The sequence below is a fragment of the Somniosus microcephalus genome, chromosome 15, assembly GCF_052327205.1.
Source record: "Somniosus microcephalus isolate GS21.2 chromosome 15, FLI_Smic_1.0, whole genome shotgun sequence".
NCBI classification, from domain to species: Eukaryota; Metazoa; Chordata; class Chondrichthyes; order Squaliformes; family Somniosidae; genus Somniosus; species Somniosus microcephalus.
In genome coordinates, this window is record NC_141001.1 from 42417209 (window position 1) to 42431817 (window position 14609).

At 43.5% G+C, this 14609-nt stretch overlaps 1 protein-coding gene across 1 annotated transcript in view; it reads right to left on the minus strand.

Moving 5' to 3' along the window:
• Window positions 1-14609, minus strand: part of slc67a1 (solute carrier family 67 member 1) — a 123442-nt gene that overhangs the window by 108323 nt on the left and 510 nt on the right. The window lies entirely within an intron of this gene.

A 14609-nucleotide genomic window follows, 5' to 3' on the forward strand; every position in this document is an offset into this window, starting at 1 on the left:
TACAAGGATGTTGTCTAGGTAGCATTGAGTCCCCGGAATCCCTTGCAGGACTTGCTCCATAGCTCTTTGCCAGATAGCTGGAGCTGATGCTACTCTGAAAACCAGTCGATTGTACTGGTACAGGCCTTTGTGTGTGTTTATCGTGAGATACTTCTTAGAGGCCTCCTCAACCTCCATCTGTAGATATGCCTGTGCCAAGTCAATTTTGGTGAAACGTTTCCCTCCGGACAGTGAGGCGAAAATATCTTCTATCCTCGGAAGAGGATACTGTATCGTGTGAAGGACCGGGTTTACAGTTACCTTGAAGTCCCCACAGATGCGAATTTTTCTCTGTTCTTCAGATTTATCATTATTCAACGTTTTCTTCATGACCGGGACGATGGGTGTTGCCCACTCGCTCCAATCTACCTTGGATAACACGCCTGCTTTTTCCAAATTCTCCAGCTCTGCCTCGACTGCTGGACGAATTGCGTATGGCACTGGCCTTGCCTTAAAAAACTTGGGAATTGCCGCATCTTCCACTTTTATTGAGGCGGTGACGCCTTTCAAGGTTCCTAGTTCCTGTTGAAACACTTCTTTGGCGTTAGCCAAGATGTCTTTTAATCGTTCAGGTATGACGTCATCATCATTTTTTTTCTTACTGGTCACCGTCAGTGCCTGAATGGAGTGCCAGTCTAAACGTATCTTCCTGATCCATTCACGTCCCAACAACGGTGGACCACCATCTTACAGAACGTATAAATACAACTTCTGTATTTCCTTGCTGTTGTATACAACAGGCACCCTTATTTTCCCTCTGGGGTATAATTTCTGCCCCGTATATGTCTTCAAGATAATGGATGTGTCTTTCAAAGGTATATGCGGAAATAGCCGCTCGTAATCCCGTCGACTTATGACGGTCAGAGCTGATCCTGTATCTAGCTCCATTTTAACTGGGGACCCCGCTATCGTGAGGGTAACCCAAATGGTCTGGTAATCTTCTTTGGAAATTACATTATGTAATTTGAGACAGCTTAGTCTCTTGTTTCCGGAGTCGCTATCGCTCTTCTGGTCTTCGGAGCTACTGTCCGTCATCATTTGTACCTTTCTGTACTTTTCCTTATTGATTTTTTTTCTGTCAGTGGATTTTTTGTTTCCAGATCAGCATACACGTGCAATGTGTCCCATCTTTCCGCATTGCCTGCATGCTTTGTCCTTGAACCAGCAGTCCCTCTGGTCATGGGTGGATCTGCCGCAGCGATAACATCTCTCGAAACCCAGTGTCATTTCATGGGTGCCAAAGTCCTGTGGCTTTTGCTGTATCTCTGCAGCTCCTCTTGCTGCTGCTTCGTATGATACAGCCACACTGAAAGCCTTGTCCAGTGTCAAATCTTTATCAGAAAGTAGCCTTTTCTGTGTTCCTTCACTTAGGAGACCGCAGACGAATTTGTCTCGTAGAGAATCTGCCAGTCCTGCCCCGAATTGGCAGTGCTTTGACAGCTTTCTTAATTCGGTGAGGTAATCAGCGTTACTTTCATTCTTGTGCTGATTCCTCCTGAAGAATTTGAATTGTTCCGCTATAAGCAGCGGTGTTGGGTTTAAGTGCTCCTGCAGGGTATCAACAATCTCCCTAAAATTCTTGTCCATCGGTTTGGCTGGAGTGATTAAGTTTCGTAACAACCCGTATGTCCTTGCGCCCATCAGATTTAGAAGTACCGATGCCTTTTTATCATCCTCTACTTCATTCGCTGTGCAATATACCTCCACTCTTTCCACATGTGGTCCAATCCTCTATATCACTATCGAAAGCAGTAATATTGCCAGTCTTAGGCATCCTGAAAATCAAAAATGGCGCCTCCCGCGCTTTCCTTTCTTCCCTGCCGAGAAAAAAATGGCGTCTCCCGCGCTTTCCCGCCACTGCTGACAACGTTGTTCCCCGCGGTTTTTATTTACACAGATATTTTTAATAGTTGGAGACTCGTTCCCGCTGGACTCTCTGGGACTTTTCCCTCCCTCTGCTTGGTCCGAACGCTGACCTGCTTTGCAGCGCCGGCCGTCTCCCGAGTGCTCCACCCTCCGTCTCCGTTTGCCTCCGCCTTCCGACTCGCTGCTCGGCCCCGCTGCAGAGCCACCTGATCGAGCCCCAGCCCGCCGCCCAGGAAGGATTAGTGCAGTACTTGCCACCAGCCCGGCTAGCTGGTGAAATCAGTTTTTTTCCCTCGTTTTTTTTCTTCGACCTTCGTCTGAGGAATCGATCTCCTTGAGGTGCTGCCGAATTGCAGGTAAGTCCGTTTCCAATTCGTCGCCACTGTTGTATCCGTGTGTTAATGGAGACACGGAATGCAGGAGTTGGTTTAACAGGTGTTTACTGAACAAAGTCTGGAGGCGAACTAAAAGATACAAGACGCTATACAGGCTTATCACAGAAAGAATCACTCGGGCTTATATACCCGAGTGGTCACTACCAGTATTACAGTACACAGGGGCTCTTAAGGTACATACACTACAAGACCTGTTTGGCTTCTCTTTTACATTTCTTACCAGCCTTAGTTTCAGGTCAGCTTCCTAGACGGAGGAATGTCTTGCAAAATAGTCTTTGAACTGTTGAGCTGCCTAGAATCTCATCAGGTGTATGGTACCAATCAAGAAAAGTGAGGCAAGGATCTATGCCAGGCTTGTATGCTCTTTTTAAAGAGTGCCAATGTAATTTTAACAATGTTCTCTACCTTGCCAGTTGACTGTCGACACCCTGAAGAACAGATGGTAGCACTGAACTCATCCTGTTGTGCAAACTGTTGGAATTCCCTCGAGTTAAATGGTAGTTATTTAGCTGATACATGACATGCAAATAAGCATTCATCCTAGCCATGACTTCTTTCCTTCTTTTAAAAAAAGAAATTGGATTTATAGTCAGATCATATGAGATAGTTTCTTCCATTTCCTTCAAACAAATTACACAGTAGTTTCTCCTATGGCATTTCTGATATTTGGTGGCTGATAAGTGGTTCATTTTGCTGTTTGGCTTAAATCTGCTGGTCTACATCAAGCCTTGATATGAATGTCTCAACATTTTTTTGTCAAAGACCAGTAAATAATTTCTCTAGCTCTTCAAACACAACCTTGCATTCCAATGTCATTTGACTTAAGACTCTACTTCATCTGTTCTCTCACCTGTAGTAGCATAATTACTTGATCGCCCTTGAACATCAGTCTATCCTGCTTGTGGAGTTTGTCTCTAATATTGAAAGACAGCAATTTGGGTGCTACCGCTCTTGTGTCAGGTTATCCTTTGTTCAAACCTCAGGAGATTTCAAAGGTGAGCGAGAGCAGCTGGAGAGCGCCAAACCTCGGGAGATTTCAAACGTGAGCGAGAGCGGCTGGAAAGTGCCAAACCTCGGGAGATTTCAAAGGTGAGCCGGGGCTACAACGGACCGGTGAGTGTACAGAAGTAAAACGTAATCGAAGTGTGACATCACCAGATAGCAGGTAAGTGATTCGTTTGTGAGTATTTCTCTCTTTCTCGCTTTTTTCCAAACTTAATTTTGTGATTTATAGTTTCTAAGGTCTCTGTTGTATAGCGGGGAGTGCTGGTAAATAAGGGCCCTTGAGTATATCATTTAATTGTAGTGTAATTGGTGCTATTGATTAGATTTAATTTAATCTGAATTAATTAAAGGGTAAGTCATGGCAGCACAGCTCGACCCCGTGGTATGCTCCTCCTGCACTATGTGGGAAATCAGGGACACTTCCTGTGTCCCTGACGACCATGTGTGCGGGAAGTGTATCCAGCTGCAGCTACTGGCAGACCGCATTGCGGCGCTGGAGCTGCGAATGGATGCATACTGGAGCATTTGCGATGCTGAGGACATCGTGGATAGCACGTTTAGGGAGTTGGTCACGCCGCAGGTAAAGGCTGCACAGACAGACAGGCTGGTGACCACCAGGCAGAGTAGTAGGCACAGGCAGGTAGTGCAGGGGTCCCCTGGGGCCATCCCCCTCTCAAACAGATATACCGCTTTGGATATTGTTGGGGGAGATGGCTTATCGGGGGAAGGCAGCAGTAGCCACCTTCCTGACACCATGGGTGGTTCTGCTGATCAGGACGGGAGGAAAAAGAGCGGGAGAGCTATAGTGATAGGGGATTCTATTGTAAGGGGAATAGATAGGCGTTTCTGTGGCCGCAAACGAGACTCCAGGATGGTATATTGCCTCCCTGGTGCAAGGGTCAAAGATGTCTCGGAGCAGCTGCAGGGCATTTTGGAGGGGAAGGGTGAACAGCCAGTTGTCGTGGTGCATATAGGTACCAACGATATCGGTAAAAAAATGGGATGAGGTCCTAAAAGCTGAATATAGGGAGTTAGGAGGTAAATTAAAAAATAGGACCTCAAAAGGTAGTAATCTCAGGATTGCTACCACTGCCATATGCTAGTCAGAGTAGAAATAGAAGGATATTTCAGATGAATACATGGCTAGAGGAATGGTGCAAGGGGCAGGGATTCAAATTCCTGGGACATTGGAACTGGTTCTGGGGGAGGTGGGACTAGTACAAACTGGACAGTTTGCACCTGGACAGGACCGGGACTGATGCTGCCTGGCCTGCTGAGTATTTCCAGCATTTTCTGTTGTTATTTCAGATTTGCAGCATCTGCAGTATTTTGCTATTGTCCATGGGGGAGTTTTTGCTAGTGCTGTTGGGGAGGGTTTAAACTAAGATGGCAGGGGGTTGGGAACCTGTGCAGGAAGACAGACAAAAGGGAAGCAAGGATAGAAGCAAAAGACAGGTGGGAGAAAAGCAAAAGTGGAAGGCAGAGAAATCAAGGGTGTAAATCAAACAGGGCCACAGTAAATAATAATTCTAAAAGGGCTAAGGTTGTTAAAAAAAACAAGCTTGAAGGCTTTGTGTCTTAATGCGAGGAGCATTCGTAATAAAGTGGATGAATTAGCTGCCCAAATAGATGTAAACGGATATAATATAATTGAGATTATGGAGACATGGCTCCAGGGTGACCAAGACTGGGAATTCAACATCCAGGGGTATTCAATATTCAGGAAGGAGAGCCAAAAAGGAAAAGGAGGTGGGGTAGGATTGCTGGTTAAAGAGGAGATTAACACAATAGTAAGGAAGGATATTAGCGCTGATGATGTGGAATCTGTATGGGTAGAGCTGAGAAATACCAAGGGGCAGAAAACATTAGTGAGAGTTGTATACAGACCCCCAAACAGTAATGGCTGAGATTGGGGATGGCATTAAACGGGAAATTAGAGACGCGTGCAATAAGGGCACAGCAGTTATCATGGGTGACTTTAATCTACATATAGATTGGGCTAACGAAATTAGTAACAATACTGTAGAGGAGGAATTCCTAGAGTGTATACGGGATGGTTTCCTGGACCAATATGTCGAGGAACCAACTAGAGAGCAGGCCATCTTAGACTGGGTATTATGTAATGAGAAAGGATTAATTAGCAATCTTGTTGTGCGAGACCCCTTGGGGAAGAGCGATCATAATATGATAGAATTCTTCATTAAGATGGAGAGTGAAGTAGTTGACTCAGAGACTAGGGTCCTGAATTTAAATAAAGGAAACTACGATGGTATGAGGCGCGAGTTGGCTAGGATGGATTGGGGAACGTTACTTAAAGGGTTGACGGTGGATAGGCAATGGCAAACATTTAAAGATCGCATGGATGAACTACAGAATTTGTTCATCCCTGTCCGGCATAAAAAAACAAAAAAGGTGACTCAACCGTGGTTAACAAGGGAAATTAGGGATAGCATAAGATTCAAGGAGAGGACATATAAATTGGCCAGAAAAAGCAGCAAACCTGAGGATTGGGAGCAATTTAGGAATCAGCAAAGGAGGACAAAAGGATTAATTAAGAGGGGGAAAATAGAGTATGAGAGTAAGCTTTCAGGGAACATAAAAACTGACTGTAAAAGCTTATATAGATATGTGAAGAGAAAAGGATTGGTGAAGTCAAGCGTAGGTCCCTTGCAGTCAGAATCAGGGGAATTTATAATGGGGAACAAAGAAATGGCTGACCAATTAAATACATACTTTGGTTCTGTCTTCACAAAGGAGGACACAAATAACCTCCCAGAGATGTCGGGTAACATAGGGTCTAATGAGAGGGAGGAACTGAAAGAAATCAGCATTTGTAGGGAAATGGTTTTAGGGAAATTGACGGGACTGAAGGCCGATAAATCCCCAGGGCCTGATAATCTACATCCTAGGGTACTTAAGGAAGTGGTCCTAGAAATAGTAGATGCATTGCTGGTCATCTTCCAAAATTCTATAGACTCGGGCACAGTTCTCATGGATTGGAGGGTAGCTAATGTAACCTCACTATTTAAAAAAGGCGATAGAGAGAAAACAGGGAATTATAGACCGGTAAGCCTGACATCGGTAGTGGGGAAAATGCTAGAGTCCATTATAAAAGATGTAATAGCAGAGCACTTGGAAAACAGTGACAGGATCGGACAAAGTCAACATGGATTTACAAAAGGTAAATCGTGCTTGACTAAGCTACTGGAATTTTTTGAGGATGTATCTGGTAGAATAGATAAGGGAGAACCAGTGGATGTGGTGTATTTGGACTTTCAGAAGGCTTTCGATGAGGTCTCGCATAAGAGATTAGCGTGCATAGCTAAAGCACATGGGATTGGGGGTAAGGTACTGACTTGGATAGAGAACTGGTTGGCAGACAGGAAGCAAAGAGTTGGAATAAACGGGTCTTTTTCAGAGTGGCAGGCAGTGACTAGTGGGGTACCGCAGGGATCGGTGCTAGGACCCCAGCTATTCACAATATATAGTAATGATCTAGACGAGGGAACTAGATGTAATATCTCCAAGTTTGCAGACGACACAAAGCTGGGTGGGCGTGTGTGCTGTGAGGAGGATGCAGAGAAACTCTAGCATGATTTGGACAGGTGCATGGCAGATGCAGTATAATGTTGATAAATGCGAGGTTATCCACTTTGGTGGCAAAAACAGGAAGGCAGGTTATTATCTGAATGGCAATAGATTGGGAGAAGGGGAAGTGCAAAGAGACTTGGGTGTCCTTGTGTGCCAGTTGCTGAAGGTAAGCATGCAGGTGCAGCAGGCGGTTAAGATGGCAAATGGTATGTTGGCCTTCGTAGCGAGAGGATTCGAGTACAGGAGCAAGGATGTCTTGCTGCAGTTGTACAGGGCCTTGGTGAGACCACACCTTGAGTATTGTGTGCAGTTTTGGTCGCCTTATCTGAGGAAGGATGTTCTTGCCATGGAGTGCAGCGAAGATTCACCAGACTGATACCTGGGATGGCAGGAATGACGTATGAGGAGAGATTGAGTCGATTGGGCTTATACTTGCTAGAGTTTAGAAGAATGAGAGGGGATCTCATTGAAACATATAAAATTCTAACAGGACTAGACAGACTAGATGCAGGAAGGACGTTCCCGATGGCCGGGGAGTCCAGAACCAGGGGTCACAGTCTAAGGATAAGGGGTAAGCCATTTAGGACAGAGATGAGGAGGAATTTCTTCACCCAGAGAGTGGTGAACCTGTGGAATTCTCTACCACAGAAGGCAGTTGAGGCCAAGTCATTAAATATATTCAAGAAGGAGTTAGATATATTTCTTAAGGCTAAAGGGATCAAGGGATATGGGGAGAAAGCAGGGACAGGGTACTGAATTTGGATGATCAGCCATGATCTCATTAAATGGCGGAGCAGGCTCGAGGGGCCAAATGGCTTACTCCTGCTCCTATCTTCTATGTTTCTATGTTTATTATATAATGCTCTACAATTTCAGATCTTCATCTCACACAGCGGTCAGTACCACAGCATGTTAATGATTTATCTTTCTGTTTCTGAGCATGTGTCAATTATTAGGACTTCCACAACAATTCTGGTCATATATGGCAGAGACACTCAGTTCAGCATGTCACTAAGAGACATCTCCTTGCCTCCCCTGTAGACAATAAAATGTGCTTTTGAAAGCTACATTCTTTGGAGCTTTTTGAGATGACTACAGGAAACTCTTGCTTTACCGGCACCTAAATAACCGGAAATCTCGGTTAACCGGCAAAATTCAGGAGTAGGATCAGGTAAGTTTTACTTCATGTTTGTGGCCGTTCCTCGATCTGTGGCTGTGCAATCGGGGTTGCTGCACATGTTGCTAAGCAACAGGGACGCTTGGTCTGTGGCCGGGATTCCTGCTCATGTTGCTAAGCAACAGGGAAGCCTGGATTTGTTGCTGTGTACGGAGCTCTCGTACCTTTTAACTATACCACTCTGTAATCCAGACTTTTTGATAAACTGGCACCACGCTGGTCCCGTCGGTGCCTGATAAAGAAGAATTTCCTGGTAATTAGAAACCCATTTTAGCTTTTAAAAAGTCTAATCACTTTCCACAGTAATTTTCTTTTCAAAGACATGCATTCAAATTTGTTAAATCCCAAAACAATGGCTAACTGTTCAATTTCAATCTCAACATAGCCCATCTCAGTTTCAATCAGAGACCTTGAGGCATAAGCCACAGGTTAACCTTCTTTCATGAAACAATTTCCCAATCCTCTTTCAAGTGCATTGCACTGTAGAAGTAAATTATTAGTGGTGTTAAAGTATTCCAGTATTGATGCTTGAGAGATGATCTTCATGACATCCTCTGAACACTTCTTATGGCCACAGTTCTTTGTAATCTCAACTTGTTTCTGTAGTCACGAAGAGTAGTGGTTACCTCATCGCTTCAGAGAAAATTGATGCATAGTTAGCAATTCCAAAAAATGTCTGGATTTCCTGTCTGTCAGTGGGAGAAGGCATCTAAGTTCTGTTCCAACTTTTCTGTATCTGGTTTTAGTTCATCTTTAGAGTCAATTGCACAAATATTTCACTTCTTGTTTGTTGACCTTGATACCTTTTTGTTGTCACTGGTTCAATTGGGCTTCCAATTTCCAATCATGGTCCTGTTCAACTGCACCATAGATTAAAATGTCATCCGCCATGATAGCAATTCCTTCCAGACTTTGAAGTGTGTTGTGACGTCTTCTCTGATTTCGCTCAGGATCTGCAGAAATTCTGAAAGGCTTACATAACCACCTGTATTTTCCAAATGGTGTTGAAAAGGTTATCTGCAGGCTTGATTTTTCATCTAACACAATATGCTAACCCCCATTCATTGCATCTATAATTGAATTAGTTTAGCTTTCGCTAGTTCATCGTGTAGGTTTTGAAGTTTGTCGGTGAAGTGCCTTGGGATGTTTTTACTATGTTAAAGGCGCTATATAAATGTAAGTTGTTGTTGTTACTGATTATATTTGAGAGCTTTATTAAGTGGCTTTGAGTTGATACACAAGCATACTTTATCATTCCCTTTCATTATCACCACCACCGAGACCCAGTCAGTTGGGACACTGACCAGCGCAATAACTTTCTTTTCAATAAGCTCATTAATGCACTTCTGGACAAGTTCTTTCAACAGTTGGAGGTAGTTTCTTGCCTGACAATTGTGTTCCTGGGGCCTTCTTATTAATTTGAAGGTTCACAGTGTTCCCCTCTCCTTTGAAGACAGTCTAGTACAATGCTACTATATCTTGTTTTGTGAGCTTTGATGAACCCTCCATTATAATGTTCGTCTGAGTCACTGTCACAAGTTCCATATGTTGAATGATCCCAGCACCTACGACAGATCCACGCAGTGCTACTTGAAACTCAATGCTGTATTTCTTGCTGCTCTTGGGGGTTTTAACACTAACTTATCTTTTCCCCATTGGTTTTATTTCTGTTTTGTTGAATGTGAAGTAGTGTTTGAATTCTGAAGCTCTGCCACTTGGATCATTCTAATACTGGTGCTCTACAGATCCAACAACTTCAAGCGAGAAAATATAACCCTCATCTGAATCACAATTAGCTTAATCTAGAGTTTGTAGTTGCTGCTTGCCTTGTTTCCAATTTCTGAACTTTGAACACTTGGCTAAGAAATGGTTTAGTTCTCTACATGTATTACACTTCAAACCCTAAGCAGGACAAGCTTCTTTCTCTCTGACATGATTTTTTTCCACAGTGTTTACAGTCTATTTCAGTTTTCCAAAATTTCTTACAGATTTCGTTAGTCTTTTCAACACAAAATTGTTACATCTTAGCAACAAGAGCCTTTATATCAGCCTTGCTTGTGCCGGTCTCAAACTGAAGATCGAGTATTTTCAGTGTCTCTTTGCCCATACAGGTAATTAGTGCAAGAATTCCCACATATTTTGGCTGCTCATAATTGTCCCAAGTTCTCTTCAAGCTTTTCCAATCACTGTCTGGATTGCCCTCCATCTTTAGTTTTGCTGGAGTGGCACAGAATAATAAATTCACAGAGCTGTAATCCTAATGGTTAATGTTTTTAATTTTCCATTTCAAATGACCTTTCAGCAATATAGTCAGAAAGAGCAGAATACAGTCAAAGAAGAACAGTATAGAATCTACTTGAACAGTTCAGAGCACTTAGCTGAAAAGCCCAATATAGCCACAGAAAGCTGGCTTTCTTGGCTTCAAAATGTTCTTTTTCTTTCCTTCCTGTTACAACTTTAGGGTCTTGCTTCAAATATTCTCTGGGGTACGGCAGTGTTCGACCCTTCTGCAAGTGGTCTGAGCCTCTTGAGAGCTGTGCCCATAATGCCCAATATCTAACCAGACAATAGCATAACCCAGGCACATAACAATAAGACCCCTTGTATTCCAAACTAGATATGTGTCTTTCACATGTGCCCCCATCTGTGCTTCTCTAATCTTTTAGAAGGTGAACCGTTAAAACACTTGGTAGACAAGGCTAAAAATTAAATCATTAAGCTGCTTTATTTCATGGCAAGTAAACATACTGTGCAACAATTATGATCGTACTTAATTTATTCAGTACAATTTGTGTTGGTATAGTAATACGAAATATGTCCCGGATCTTGAATTGAGAATAATGGTGAGTCTACCAGCGCTCACCGTTATTATGGAGTAAATCGGACAGCAACTTACGGAGTCCACACATGTGCAGTTAACGCGGAAATCCGGAAGTTACCATCAGATTTGCCCTGCTCCTCCGCAAGCTTCGCTACACTGGTACCTCGCTGATAGACTCAGCATTGAAACACATGCAAGGAGAGGGAATCTCATTGAAACTTATAAAATTCTAACAGGACTGGACAGACTGGATGCAGGAAGGATGTTCCCGATGGCCGGGGAGTCCAGAACCAGGGGTCACAGTCTAAGGATAAGGGGTAAACCATTTAGGACTGAAATGAGGAGGAATTTCTTCACCCAGAGAGTGGTGAACCTGTGGAATTCTCTACCACAGAAGGCAGTGGAGGCGAAATCATTAAATATATTCAAGGAGTTGGATATATTTCTTAAGGCTAAAGGGATCAAGGTATATAGGGAGAAGGCAGGGACAGGGTACTGAATTTGGATGATCAGCCATGATCTCATTGAATGGCAGAGCAGGCACGAGGGGCCGAATGGCCTACTCCTGCTCCTATCTTCTATGTTTCTATGTTAAAGTGCTTGTGTAAGGAAATAAGTGTAGGTGATAAAATATAACTTTAGTTTTAGGATAATAAAACTGGGGTAGCGCATCCATTTGCTAAAGATAACAGTAGGTAAAGGAAGTCTTGTTTAAGGGAAGTGGTTTTGAAGTAAACAAACTACAACTGTTTACATGAATAGTCTGTTTTCAAAGGGTTTGGGAATAGATATGTCATACAGTCTTATCTATGACATTGTCCTTTGATATAGTCAAAATATGATGTATAAAGGACCATTGTTTTCAACAGGTGGTCAGAGTGTGCTTGTAAGATACAGAAACCAGCAAAAAGCCACTCTCTGCATACAGTTAAAGGCCGATCACCTTTACTGTGCATCAATAAAGTCTGTTCCATTTACCCTACTACGAAGTCTTGTGCTTACTCAAAACGTGCTGTTCTGAACCAGAGGAGAAAGGAGGTTGACTGCTAACAATATAGAGCTTAAAATGAAACAAGAAGGAGGCTTATGATAAGTGTCAGGTTTCTAATTCAGTAGAGAACCAGGCTGAATACAGAAAGCACAGAGAACTGAAAAAGAAAAAAGGGGCAAAGAAAATGTATGAGAATAGATTAGTGGCCAACATAAACACATAATTAGTAAAAAGGGTAGTCAAGGAAAGGGTGGGGCTGATTAGGGACCAATAAGATCTTTTTGTGGCGGCAGAGGGCATGGCTGAGATACTAAATGAGCACTTTGCCTCTGTCTTCACTAAAGAAGAGGATGCTGCCAATGTCACAGTAAAGGAGGAGGTAGGAGAGAAATTGATTCGGATAAAAATAGATAAAGAGAAAGTACTTAAAAGGTCGGCAATGCTCAAAAGTAGAAATGTCTCCCGATCCTTGATTACTGAGGGAAGTAAAGGGTGGAGATTGCGGAGACTCTGGCCACAATCTTCCAATTCTCCTTAGATATGGGAGTGGTGCCAGAGGACTGTAGGATTGCAAATTTTACTCCCCTGCTCAAAAAAGGGGAGAGGGATAAACTCGCAAGCTACAGGCCAGTCAGCTTAACGTCAGTGGTGGAGAAACTTTTATTGACAATAATCTGGGACAAAATTAATTGGCACTTGGAAAAATATGGGCTAATAAATGAAAGCCAGCACTGATTTGTTAAAGGCAAATCATGTTTGACTAACTTGACTGAGTTCTTTGATGAAGTAACAGAGAGGGTTGATGACGGCAGTGCGGTTGATGCTGTGTATATGGACTTTCAAAAGGCATTCGATAAAGTACCACATAATATCCTTAGTAGCAAAATTGAAGTCCATGGGATTAACAGGGAAGTGGCTGTGTGAATACAAAATTGGCTAAGAAACAAAAAGCAGAGTAGTGGTGAACGGTAGTTTTTCCAGAAATAAAAACAGAAAATGCTGGAAATACTCAGCAGGTCAGGCAGCATCTGTGGAGACAGAAACAGAGTTAACGTTTCAGGTCGATGACCCTTCGTCAGAACTGGGTTGGGGTTGGATCTGAGAAAATGGAGTGCTGCAAGTTCAGAGGGAGGTAGGTTGGAGTGAGTGAGGAGAGCAGAGAAATTGAGATGGCCAATGTCACGCCGCTGTTTGCAATGAAAAGATCTAGAGAGGTTAAGAGGCCAGAGGGAGGGGTCCAGGTAGAACGAGAATTCTGAAAATGGGAGAAAGGGTCAGCTGTGCAGGGAAAAATTCCTGGCCAAAGAAGTGGGCACGGAGACGAAGGCGGCGGAAAGTAAGGGGATGAAGCTAAGGACTGATCGTTCAGGGTCAGAGAGGGGAAGGTCAGAGGGGATAATGAAAACACGGCAGGGGGGTGAGATTGGAAGAAGGGATGGGGTCAGAGGAAAGTGAAGGGGAAGAAGGTTTCAGTGGAGTGTTGGTGTCCAAGAGTTGTTGAAGCTTGCGATCCTTGACACCTGAAAGGAAGAAAAAAGATTTTTTAAAGTGCCGGATGAGGCGAAGGATGAAATGGAACTGCGGGCAAGGACAGCTTTAAGATAGAGTGAGTCGGTGCTGCTGGAGAGAGAGGTCGAGAGTGTTCATGTGGCGGCGCATGGCATTCAGCGTGGATCTCAGGATACGGCGAGAGCAGTGGTTCGAGGAACGCTGAATATCTTGGGAGATATCTGTAGTCCTGGGCGGATCCAAAACATAAAGGGTGGAATTTCAGTTGGAATCCACGTGGAGTGGAGCCGGAGACAGTTGCTGAGGAAAGATATGTGGCTGTGAAAGCGAGTTTTGGTAGATACCTGATCAAACATGAGAAGGGAGACAGAAAGCAATGAAGATGAACAAGGTAAGAGACAAACGGAAATCCCATCGGAGAGAAGAGCAGAGCTTCTTCAAGGTGGGCATTCTTAGAAGAGAAGTGTCAGTGAACACTAACAAAAGCAAAATACTGCGGATGCTGGAAATCTGAAATAATGACGAAGGGTCATCGACCTGAAACATTAACTCTGTTTCTCTCTCCACAGATGCTGCCTGACCTGCTGAGTATTTCCAGCATTTTCTGTTTTTATTTCAGATTTCCAGCATCCGCAGTATTTTGCTTTTGTGGTAGTTTTTCCAGACTGGATGGAAGTATGTAGTAGTGGAGTCCCCCAGGGCCTGTTGTTGGGACCACTGCTCTTTTTGATATATATATATATAAATGACCTGGGTATACAGTGCATGATTTCAAAGTCTGCAGATGACAGAAAACTCAAATGTAGTAAATATTGAGCAGGATAGCAACAGACTTCAGGAGGACATTTAAGGTAATTGGCAAAAGAGCAACATGAGGAAACAACATTTTTTACACAGCGAGTTGTTATGAGCTGGAATGTGCTGCCTGAAAGAGTGGCAGAAGCAGATTCAACAATCACCTTCAAGAGAGAGTTAGATAAATACTTCAAGGGGAAAAACTGGCAGGGCTACCATGGGGAAAGAGCAGGGGAGTGGGACTAAGTGGATACATCTTTGAAAGAGCCGACACAGGCACGATGGAACAAATGACCTCCTGTGCTGTATCATTCTATGATTCTATGTAACCTGTAATGCATCATCACGCAACAAACTGTGTAAATTGGAACGAACTCAATAAAACTTCCGAAAAATACCCCTCAACCCCGCCACCCAGCA